This window comes from Vulpes vulpes, chromosome 12 (assembly GCF_048418805.1).
Source record: "Vulpes vulpes isolate BD-2025 chromosome 12, VulVul3, whole genome shotgun sequence".
In the NCBI taxonomy this organism is placed as follows: Eukaryota; Metazoa; Chordata; class Mammalia; order Carnivora; family Canidae; genus Vulpes; species Vulpes vulpes.
Window position 1 is genome coordinate 86,041,908 of NC_132791.1, and position 12,748 is coordinate 86,054,655.

Consider the following 12,748-nt stretch of genomic DNA (forward strand, 5'->3'; position numbering starts at 1 on the left):
ACAGCTTAAAACACAGTATTACACAAACACGCGTTCCATTAGCTGCCAGGGAGCTATGTCAGAGAGATTCATTAACTGCTTACCCAAATCCATTCCTCCTTTGTTTTTTGCAAAGAGAAGTGCAAATTTGTTTGAGATGATGATGTGCCAGTTAAAAATACTCACTTCTTAGTCTACCATCATGTAAGCTCTGTACACACAGGGGAGTAAAAGGCAAATGGTATCTTAGTATTATTATAAGATATTATTTTACAATTTGTATTAAATAAAATACATGTAGTAAAAACTTCCATTTTAATAATTTCTAAGTGTGTAATTCAGTGGCATTAATTACATTCACAATATTATGCCACTATCACTACCCTCTATTTCTAAAACATTTGTATCACCCCAAACACACGCTCTCAAGCAATCATCAAGCAATAATTAACCCCCCATTCCCTGTCTCCCCAGCCCTTGGTAACCTCTAACTTACTTTCTGTCTCTATAAATCTGCGGATTCTTCATATTCCATATAAGTGGAGTCATACAATATTTGTCTTTTTGTGCCAGGCTTATTTCACTTAGCACAAAATTTTCAATATTTTTCCATGTATCAGAACTTCACTCCTTTTTATGGCATGATAATATCCCACGTATATATGTAACACATTTAGTTTATCCATTCAACTGTTGATGAACACTTTGGTTGTTTCCACTTTTTAGCCGTGGTAAATAATGCTACTATGAACATGGGCATACAGTATCTGTTTGAGTCTGTTTTCAATTCTTTGGGGTCTCTACCTAGGAGTGGAATTGCCAGGTCACCTGGCTGAGTCATATGTGTGTTTAACCTTTTGAGAAACCGCCAAATTATTTGCACAGTGGCTGCACCACTTGCATTCCCACCAGTGGTACACGAGGCTTCCAGTTTCTATACTTCCTCAATCACACTGGTTATTTTCTGTTTCTGCAATCCCAGCCACCCTAGCGGATGTAAAATGGTAGCTCCTGGTGGTTTTGATTTACATTTACCTAGAGACAATGCTGTTGTCTCTAGAAAATAGTTTTGACCTTGTAGATCTTCACTGCAGACAGCACCAAGTTTATAGCATTCCTGCCCTTTGCCAAATTCCCACAGTGCTTATGTGTTAAGTACTGTGATTGTTTTAAAATCTCTCCCTTTCATATAACAACCTGTACCACTACCTATGTGTGATAAGTGCACCCAAAGTATTCTTCATTAATCAATTGCATATTCAAATCCATTTCTTATTCTTTACAGAGAGAAATGCAAATTTGTTCAAAGTGATGATGTACTCAGTTAAAAATGCCTCTTTCCTTAAGCTAGGAGTGGCCATGTGAGCCAGATTTGGTGGTATAATTGAAGTCTAAGTTGTGGGGCTTCTAGGAAAGCTGTCACTTTTCTGGTAAAAAAAGAAAGTTTCAGCTGGCATATGCCCTGGTTAAGCCTATATACTTGGCTTTTTGGTACATATGACCCAAAGGGATCCTAAATGACACATTGTAGAAGCCACAAAAGCCCTGATTGATGGGACTCTAGAACTAATTGAACCTAAGGAGAGAAAAGGAGGCAGGGAAGAGAAATTGGATGCGTTAGAGAGCCAACTGCATGGCAAAGATCTCTGTAGGTAAAATGTAGACCAGAGGCCATCACTCATGTCACATCCCATTTACTGACTGCTCCTGGTCATCAGTCTCCCCCTACACTGAAAGGCACTTCAAGCATCTTCTTACTTCCCCTAGGGGCTCAGAACATCCTGCTTGGATAGATCAGACTTCCTTGGAGAATAGCTTGAACATCATGAATTTGAAACTAGTTGACGAAGAACCTCAATCTCTGAACCATTAGCCCAAGTATCTATCCTTGCAGGGCGGGGTGTCCCAGCAGTGAGAAATGACCTTGATTCTCCTTGAAGGGTAAATGCAGAAAATCAGGAATAAGAAACCTCTTCTGATGCTTTTCTGAAAATGAAATTGTCACGATACCTAGCTCCTTTAAATCTCTTGATTTATTGTGCAATAAAATAAGTAGAAAATGAAAGGGCTTTACTTTCACAAAAAAATCTATTCTTATAAATACATAGGCCCATATCTCTAACTTCAGCTGCTTTGCTCATTAATTCCATGGTGTATATGAGTGTTTCCACATATTTGCTTGCTTTTCAGGTCTTTTGAGAGTATCGATTCCTCCTTCTCTAGTGTAGAACTCAATTCTCTAAGGACTGGCTAACAAAACATTTCCCAGCTCACACAGTGCCATTTAAAAATGATTACCTGTGGTGTCTTCAGTTTAAAGTTTCCCTTCCTGGCTTCCATATGCTAGCAGTCTGTACACTTCTCTTTCATGCTTTAATTTTTAGGGGCAACTGCAAGATGTTCTGTGTGTGTCATTCCCTCTGACTGTCTTCTCTTAGTGGCTAAAACAGCAGGGGCAGTGGCTATAGCAGATAAACTGTGGGATTATTGTTTTCATAGCCAAAAGTTTTCTGGGGGAAAGAAAACCATTGTAGGTAGTCATGTGTCATCTTTTGGCTCAAAACTGAAATGCTAAGTTGTGCATTAGTTGCATAAATTTGCATATTGATATACACAATCCCAACGATTTTAATAGCATCGCAGATTAGCAGAGATAGATGCAGGCAGACGCACACAGGCTGACATTCAGAGACTCCGAGCTAAGAGACAAACAGAGCCCAAGAGAGGCATGGGGATGAGTCAATGAGAGCAGGGAAGTTTGGACGGAACATAGAGCACTCTAAGGGAAAGACAGAGGGCCTGGGGAAGCAGAGGGCACTTGCTAGATGGCTTTCAGGAACCTCCCCACTCCAGACCGCCACTCTCCTTCAGTTGTTAGACTTAGTCATTAGACCCTCCTGGGTGGAAGGTGGAGGGTGCCAGGGCTGATGACTTACAGAGGCTGGGAGTGAATCAGAAGATCCAGAAGTAGTCTAAAGCCCAGGAGAATTTAGACTTGTTTTAATAAGTCTAAATAAATAAATAAATAAATAAATAGGCTCTTAAAAGTTTCTTTCTTTTCATTTATTGTTTATTTTGGTCTTTATTCTCTCTTCTATGACCTGAGTAGGACCAACAAAACCTTAGGTTTCTGGATGTCTAGAATCCTTTGGCACTTTGCCAGCAATGATCAGTGGCGATTCCACTAGATTGACTTGCAAACCAAACCACCAATTTATTAATTTTCTATGGAAAACATATATGTCATAAAGACCCAGGTGTTCATCACTATTAGTCTACCCTCCAATAGGAACCCAGCACCTGGGAAAACTCCTTAAAAATTAGTACAAAGCGTGGGATGCCTGGGTGGCCCAGTGGTTGAGCATCTGCCTTCAGCTCAGGGTGTGATCCCTGTCCGGAGATTGGGTCCCACATCAGACTCCCTGCAATAAGCCTGCTTCTTCCTCTACATGTGTCTCTGCCTCTCTCTTTGTCTTTCATGAATAAATAAATAAAATCTTTTTAAAAATTAGGACAAAGGGCAAAGAATTCCTTAAGGAATATCTTCCATGGGCTTTAAGACGCTGCCTGGCACTGCCTCCCCAATGATCATGTATCTGCCAAGAGGCCTCAGTTCAGTGCTGGAAATATATTCTCAAATTCTTGGCCTTGTTTTCTTAAGGTTGATCATTCCCACCATCTGTTTTGTCTGTGTTTGCTTTGGTCATTGGAAAATCAATAACTTCTGGTTGCAATGAATGTCTCTCATTTCATAATTATTTACTGAGATCTCAAGATAGGGCAGGTGCTCCAGTGGAGGTTAGGTACCACAGTAGAGGCAATGATGAATAAGACATAGGACCAGGCCTGGAAAAAAAACTCACAGTGGCAAAAGGAGGATTGCACAGATACATGTGACTGTCTACAGGGGTAGAAAATCACTTTAGAGAAATATCTGCCAGGATTCAAGAATGCAACACCAAATCTGTTTGCTGAGATGGAGGAAGTCTGGCTCACAGATTAGGTGGCATTTAAGCTCTAATCTAAAGAATGAGTATGATTTTAACAAGTGAAAATGTTCAGGTGGGGTAGTAGGGGGGAAGTGGGGGAGAGGGAAAGGGAGAAGGATCACTAAGGGGTAGCCCATGACAAGGACGGGAGATAGTGTAGAGGCACACCGTGGGCTTTGTTCAGACATATACCTCCCACTTAGGCTTGGAGTACAGCAGGCATTAGGGAGTGCAGTGGGAGAGAGGGCAGGGAAGCCTGTTGGGGCCAAAATATGGACAGCCATCGTGCCAGGAGCTTCATTCTTTGGACGCTGGGCACTGACAGGCTTTTGCATGAGGGAGGACTGTGATTGCAGATCATGAAGCTTAATGTGATCCTGCTGTACACGATGAGCTACAGAGGAAGAAGATAGAGGGGGGCAAGAGGCCAATGTGGAGGTTTTGCTACAAGGTTTCAGATCAGAAGTAATGAGGACCTACCTGAACTAGGAAAGTAGCAGTGGGAATTTAAAAGGTAGAGGGGCTGTGAGAGAGACTGTGAAGACAGGCTTCATCTTGGTGGTGAGCTGGATGCAGGGGGTACAAGAAGGATGAGTGAAAGATGACCAACAGACTAACATTCATTGAGGGCTCTGCTTGGCACTTTACATGTAACAACTCGTTTGATCCTAAAACTGCATGAAGTAGGTACAACTAGCACCCACTACTCCCATTTTAGAGATGAGCAAACGGAAGCACAGGGATTATATAACTTCTCCAGGGCTGCGTGGCTGGTGGAGGAGTCTCACTAGAGTCCTCGCATGCTACTCAGTCCTGTACCATGCCGTCCCCAGTTGGATGGCTTCCACTGTCTCCTCCACCCAGTCAATAAATACCTTCTGATTGAATTGCCCCCTGTCCTGACTTGCAGAAGCAAAGGGAAAATTACTGCAGTCCTGGAAACAAATTCATTTTCATCACTGAATCAAAGTAGTTAGTGCTTTTAAAAAGGCGTAAAACTCTGCCATTGTATTCATACTCAATTAAAAAAAATTCTCCAACGGCAGTTGGCATCGTGATTAAGATTTTCATTTTATTTATTACTTTGTTATGGCAAAACAAAACAAAATAAATCCTGCCTGAATTATCTTCCATGTGTTAGTAGAAAGGCATTTTTCCTATCAGTATACTTCCTGCTACGTGGTATATTGATAATCAACTTGATCTTCACTCAGCAACATCGGTCCCTTGGGTTTTAGAGCTAAGTCTGAGCTGTTGTAGAATAAAGGATCATCTTCCTTGTCCTAGAATGGCCCACGGGCTCTCACTAACTCTATTCACTTCTCAAGGTCAGACTTTTGATACGCCCTCTTTCTTTCTGTTTTCTTTCTCTTGCTGAAACTACAGCATTGAAAAATCTTGATTAGAATTCAGGTACTATGAGGATAATCATAGTGTCGTTGTCTTAAACACATGGTACACCAGCAGCTCTCAGAGTGGCAAAATGAAGTTTTATTGTGTAATTACAGTTCTGTGCTCTGCAAGAAAGGAACTAATTTCGCCAAAAACCAAACTGCTGGCATTTTTTTTTCAAACTAAAGGCCTTTTATGGTTCTTTGGCAACCTGTTTCATTGCCCTAATAATTGGAACAGTCACTGTAATAACAGTCAACTGCTTCCATTATATTATGCACAAGAGTGGAATATGCAGAGTCAGCTGAAAGGAACTGAGGATGTGTGCACGTGTGTGTGCTTGTGAATATATCCCAGAAATGATGTGCATGTGCATATGTGCATGTGTGTGTATGTGTATACTTGTGTATGAATCTGACCCCCAAATGTGCAAGTAGTGAAAAATGCCCCCTGTGACAGTGTGGTGCGTGATGGGGGGGCCTTCCTGCTGGAAACAATAGCCTTCATGATTTTACACTGCACCAATATGGAAAGGCCTTCAGCTCTTTTTTTCTTTTTTAAAGATTTTATTTATTTATTTGAGAGAGGGAAAGAGTATGAGCCGGTGTAGAATGGTGGGAGAGGGGCAGGGGGAGAAAGAGACGCAGACACCCCCCTGAGCAGGGAGCCAAGGACCCCTGGATCATGATCTGAGCTGAAGGCCAACACTTTACCACTTAACTGACTGAGCCACCCAGGCCCCACCACCCCCACCACCACCAAGCTCTTTTAAAGACGGTCTTCTTTTCCTTCTACCCTGTTAAACTCGATCTCCTATCATTTAACATTTTGAATTCTTTTTTCTTAAGACTTTATTTCTTTATTCATGAAAGATACAGAGAGAGAGGCAGAGACCTAGGCAGAGGGAGAAGCAGAGAGGGAGAAGCAGGCTCCCTGTGGGGAGCCCGATGTGGGACTTAATCCCAGGATCTGGGGATCAGGACCTGAGCCAAAGGCAGACGCTCAACCACTAAGCTACCCAGGTGCCCCTCCTTAATGATTCTAATGTATAAACAATATTGAAAAACAGTAGTCAAGGTTACAGATTTAGGCCAATCTGCATTAATGTAGGTTTTACTAAAGCACCAGTAAGAAAGTAGTATAAAAGATTCTATTACATACCACAGGGTAAAGCTTCCCCAACATTCCTTTTCTTTGAACATCTTTGCTTTTCTCCAAAGTTTTTTTTTTAATATTTTATTTATTTTTTCATGACAGAGAGAGAGAGAGAAAGAGGCAGAGACACAGGCAGAGGGAGAAGCAGGCTCCATGTAGGGAGCCCGATGCGGGACTCGATCCAGGGTCTCCAGGATCACACCCCTGACCAAAGGCAGCACTAAACCGCTGGGCCACTGGGACTGCCCTTGTTTTTGTTTTTTAAAAGATTTTATTTATTTGAGAGAGAGAAAGAGAAACCATGAGTCAGGGGAGGGGTAGAGGGAGAAGCAGATTCCCCACTGAGCAGGGAGCCCGACATGGGGCTCGATCCCAGAACCCTGAGATCATGACCCAAGCCAAAGGCAGATGTTCAACCAACTGAGCCACCCAGGTTTGGTTTCCTGAAGATTCATCTCTCTTCTCTCTACCTCCCAGAAATCTTTCTCCTCAGTAACCGTTCAGACCACTTTCCCCAGTAGCTGGGTCTTCTTTTCCCTTTAACTGCTTCCCACATTGAACTCAGCAGAACATCTTTTCCTTCTTACTCATACATCAGCAGCCTCAAGTTGTCCTTCCAAAATTAGGGATAAATTTTTTATGTATTAAGCTTCAGAAAGATATGAGGCCAGAAGGAAAATGGTAGCCCTACACTAAGAAGGACTGAACTTCCCAGAGCTAAAAATACCCGGGGACAGAAGAGGATCCCCTATCCACAACAATTCATCCATGACAGAGCACATGGGGTTGGGATCAGCTGTCTGAACAATGCCTCTGATATTTAGTTCTTCCATTCTCTTTCCACTGTCATCCCTGGATCAGGCCCTCTAACACTTCCCTGGACAACTCTTAATATCATTCCAGCCAGATGCCCATTCCAACACATCTTTGGGCCCTGTCCCTAGCCTTATGTTAGGTGAGTATCAATCCAATGAGTTCTGTAGCCTCAATTAAGCTTTAATAGTAATTCTTAAACTTTTTGTGGTCATGGACGGGTTTGATGAAAACTATAGACTCTTTTCTGGAACAATGAAACTCAGATTTATATAATTTTGCATAGAATTCCAGAGACTTGGGCTCTCCTGTAGCACACTGACGGACCTGCAGTGCACGGACTCCATGTTAAGGATCTCTGCAACAAAGCCTGATTAGATTCATTGATCTGTAACTGGCTTTGACTGCGTTTAAATACCTGGATTCAAAAAATTTCACAGAAAAGCAAATGTGGTCACATTGTGAAATGATGACTGACTATACTTTAGCTTAAACTTGTAGATGTCTACGAAGCTTGAAAAAAGTCAAGGGAGTCAAAATAGGTACCTGTATCTGGATTCATCGATTTTTCCACTTTCTTTTTGATTGTCACATGAAGTGATAGTGATATATATTTCAACACTGAGTATCACAAGAAATATATATATATATATGTCATATATGGAATTTATTATATATATGTTCCATTTAATTTGCACAAGAAAAATGAGTTGAAGAAATTAAATGGCTCACTTGAGGTGACACCATAAGGAGGTGGTTGAGCAGAGGATGGGGCTCTGGAATCCTGGCTCCCAGGCCAGTGCTGATCATTTGCATCTGATTGTTCAGGATGTTCTCACTTCATAGGGTCTCAGATTTATTCCTTCCTATCCAGTTAGACTTTTGTTAACATCATCATTCATTCATTCAATAATCTTTCATGAGTGACTTGTGCAGGACACGGAATGTATATCGTTATAAATACCAATTGAAGAAGCTAAGTTATGTGTGAGAATAAAGTGCCATGGAGCTATCAGAAAGGCCTGATAACATCTGGCAAAAAGGCTCAGGGAAGGCTTTGTCGAGGAGGTAACATGTGATGTTAGGTGCAATGAAAGAGAAGAGAATAACCTGGGGAGAAAGGCCAAAATCCAGGCAAAGGGAGAAACCATTGGAAAGGCTCAGAGGTGAGAATCACAGGGAAATAGCCCATGTCCATTTAGACAGAAGTGGCCTTTAGGGAGTCCTAAGCAATGAGGCAGGAGAGTACACAGGGTCCTGCAGGCCACGCTGAGCAATATACTCTCCATTCAAGGGCCAGTGGGGGCCACAGAGGGTTGGAATTGGGGGAAATGTGTACCGCATTATGCTTTAAGATTTGTGTGGTGGAAGTGTAAAATATGAGTGAGGTTGGAGAAGGTTCTTTTCTGCAACCTTATCTTGTTTTATATTCTTCAACATCGAGCTTAAGCTTTTGTTCTTAAAGCTGGCATCTGAAAGTTAATATTTAGTCCAGAGTTTAAAAAACCCAGAATCTCTGACCTTTTACAAAGTCCATTAGGCTTCAGGAGGTCAACAGATCTTCTAGAACTGTATTGTGTCTTTGTGCATAGAATTCTCTTCTCTTTTTTTTTCCAAGCTGAGAAGTCTTACAGTTTCTATCAGCTTCTCAAAAAGGATCCTCAATCCAAAAGAGGACCATTGCTTAAGGCTGAATGGAAATGGAACAATTTTGAATTTTCCCAACATAGGGGTAGCACTGAGGAATGAAAATATGATACTTATTGGAACAAGTTATATTGCTAGTTCTGCTGAGAAAAAAAGTTTTTTTTCTGGCAAAGGGGTCATAAAGTATTAGCAATGGAAAGATCTAGAAATATTAATTATTTCATTAACAGAAGTTGAAACCAGGGACCCTACTGTATAGTATGTTCCTCAAAATCACCCAGATAGTTCTAGAGCTGAGGAGAAATATACAGGAGTTATCTTCTCTTGTACTGATGTCAGCAATAGAACTGAATTTACTGTTAAGCATTATTATTAAATAATAGTAATAGCTAATGATTAATAAAATCTAATTACTGTTAAATGTATTGTTAAATACATGTTAAACATGTTAAAACACCAAGTTGCTGGTTTCTGTATCTGATTATAAAAATGTAAGTTCCTGAAGTTTGTAAGTATCTTCAAAATGATTTCCACAAATCACATTAATAAAATATTTTCTGTAATTAGTTCATTTCCTGTTAAAATGGCCATTAGATCATCAGCCTTATGTTTCTACCCATAATTAGATGACTATTAAGACAATCAGTAAGATTATTAAGACTATTAAGATTATTAAGGCAATTATTAAAACTTTAAAAAAGTTTTTATTTAGAAATGAACATGCCCATCTAGCTGTTTCCAGGCGAAGCAAGTGCTCTGTTCTGCCATTGATCTACCCATTTTTGACACATGTAAGGTCTTTGATTCCAAATTTTAAAATTGGAAACATAATTACTTCAAGACTATCATCAATAGGAAGTGCTAACCATTGCCAAGGAGAAGCAGAGACTGTTGTCTTAGGAGAGATTTCACAAGGAACCAACCTAATTTTACTAAGGATCCCTCAGGGTACCAGGACTATTTTCATAAAATCCACTAACCAGACCTCTCAGTGAAAGATGGGCTCCAGTTCTGGCTTTTGGATATTTTAGGGTTAATAAGAAAAAGGTCTCCCCACTCCCTCCCTCTCACTTTCCTTCTTTCCCACCCCCACTGACCTTCCTCCTAATAAACAACTTGCATTGGCGAGATAACTAGCTGAGGGGAGGAGGAGAACTGCCACCTGGGACCAGGACAAAGCTAACTAGTACTCAGGAGGATTAAACTGAGGCCGGCCTCATTACCACTAGATTGTAGCTGACTTTGTTCAACCGTCCTCACAAGAGGAAAGGAAGTAAAAAATATTATTGTGGTCAGACTGTGGCTCATATTAAAGCAATTTCAGAAAAGCCAGGTAATGATATGCCACAGGGAGAAAAAAAATTATTGGTTTAAGAGCTGGCAGCAGAATATTTTGACAAAGAAACATCTCTGTTTAAAAATCCAGCCACAGTCCATTCTAAATGGGGAGGTTACTCTCAGGTGTGGTTGGCAGGTCCTTGGGTGAGATGAAGGAACAGCTCAACTGCTTTGCAGGAGCAGTGACTACGAAGTTAGGAGTCTTGGGGTGAGGGTGAAGAAGGTAAAGCTTTAGAGGCACTTAAGCAGGGGCTAGTGGGTAAGAGTGTGTTGAATTCAAGGTGACAAGATTTGTCTAAATCAATCAGCCAGTTGATATTTTAGGCCTTGAGCCCAGGAAAGAGATCTGAGCTGGACACCATGAGAACCTTTACTGTATTGTTCATTGTTTCTCGAACTGTAATTTAAGGGCCATCTGTGTACAGCTGCACCCACCCCAAGTCCTCTGGGAAGGGAGCCCCAAATCCTCATTTTAATCCTGTTCGCCCAGATGATTCTTAAGCTACCAAAGTTGGAATGCCATAGCTAGATGCTGACTGATGTGATGGGAGAGGAGGATGGTCAAGTTCAGAGACGGTAACCAAAGGAAAAGGCTAAGGAGACCTAGGGTAGGAAAATGAACGTGGCTATCCACTGGATTGGCAGTGAGGCTGTCATTGAGGACCTGAGTAAGGACAACTGGACGGTTCCAGTAAGGTGGACATGTGAGCATGAAGTTTTTGTGTTTTAGTTGCAGGCAGGTGTCTGTACGCGTGTGTGTGTTAACCAGGCCATTCTATTGAGTTGAGACACCTGCTTTTTAGTCCTAAGGATCACTGACCTCCAGCAAGCTGTGGTATGTCTGCCCCATTCTGGCTCCTCAAAGCTGCAATATGTTGCAAGCCATCACTGGAGCCTCAGCAAATCCACACCTGATCCTCTCAATCTGTCTCCGCCTCCCGGCCCTTCAAGGGCATGACATAGTATTGACCTTTGGCTTTGTCCTCTCATAGTTCTTTGGGACATGATTTCCTCTTCTACCTTTGACTTCATGTCTTGAATGATGATAAAAGGCACCTGGCCCTACACTCTGAGTGGTATCGTGGGGGACCTTCTTTTACCTGACCCTCCATTATAGGGGAAGAGGATGAGCCCCTTTCTTCCTGAGATCTCTTCATCTGGAAAATGATGAGTTGGATTAGGTCAGTGGATTACACATGGGTTTTTCTAGAGTTCAAGCATCCTCCTGGAGGGCTTGGCTTCAAATGGAGCATCCACTGTTGCTTGTTTTGAATACTAGGATCCGTCTAGGTGTTCACTGAACAGCAAGGAGGGGTTCTATTGCTCAAATCAAATTGAACCCACATGAAGTATCTTTTGTCTCCAGGATACTGAGATCAAGGTGACTCTGAGGATTTTAGGGATACATATTTTTCTCACCTAACTCGAAGCCTAATTCTTCACATATCTCTCTCCTCTCTCTCTCTCTCTCTCTCTTTCTCTCTCTCTCTTTTTATGCTATGCAAGAAAACAAATTCTAGGGTTCTAGAATGATGATGACACTTGTCTTCTTCAAACTTTAACCAGAACACATTCATTAGCTATCCCATATCTTATTATATATATTATGCTTTATAAAGTAGTGCTAACTTTCCAAAGGATGTAAGTAATTGGGGAAAAATTTTGGAAAAGTAAAAGAGAGTGAAGAAACCATATTACCATTTGTGGTTCTACTACCCTTTTTAGCAGTTTGAGATGCTTCCTTCCAGTATATGAGGGTGTACAGTATATATGTGCGTACACACCCTCACATACACAAATTGAAAATGTCTGTATGGTTTCACACATGTCCTTTTTCACTCAGTGTGATATAATCAGCATTTCCTCACACCATGAAACATTCCTTGCAAACAAGAATTTTATTAACTGCAAAAGCTCATGTTTGGTAGGCCTCTGTATTACGGTGCTCTGGGTGTCCTCTTATACTTATTTTAGAACGTATCAAAGGCCATTTTTACAAAAGGGCATGTTCCATACCTCTTCAGACTCAAGAAGCTTCTCTGTGCATCCCACACACATTCTTTTTATTAAAAATCATTTACTGCATTTTCTTACGTATTTATATATTTTTACAGATTTTATTTATTTATTCATGAGAGGCACAGAGAGAGAGGCAGAAACAGAGGCAGAGGGAGAAGCAGGCTCCCTGTAAGAAGCCTGATGTGGGACTCGATCCCAGGACCCCAGGATCACACGCTGAGCCAAGGGCAGATGTTCAACCACTGAGCCACCCAGGTGCCCCTGCATTTTCTTTTTTAAATTCTATTTAAATTCAACTTAACCTATACTATATTATTAGTTTCAGAGTAGAATTTAGTGATTCCTTCGTTGTGTACAACACATTCTTAATCCATTCATCCACCTTATTCATAAGCACAAGCTCAGTCTTTTCTGCA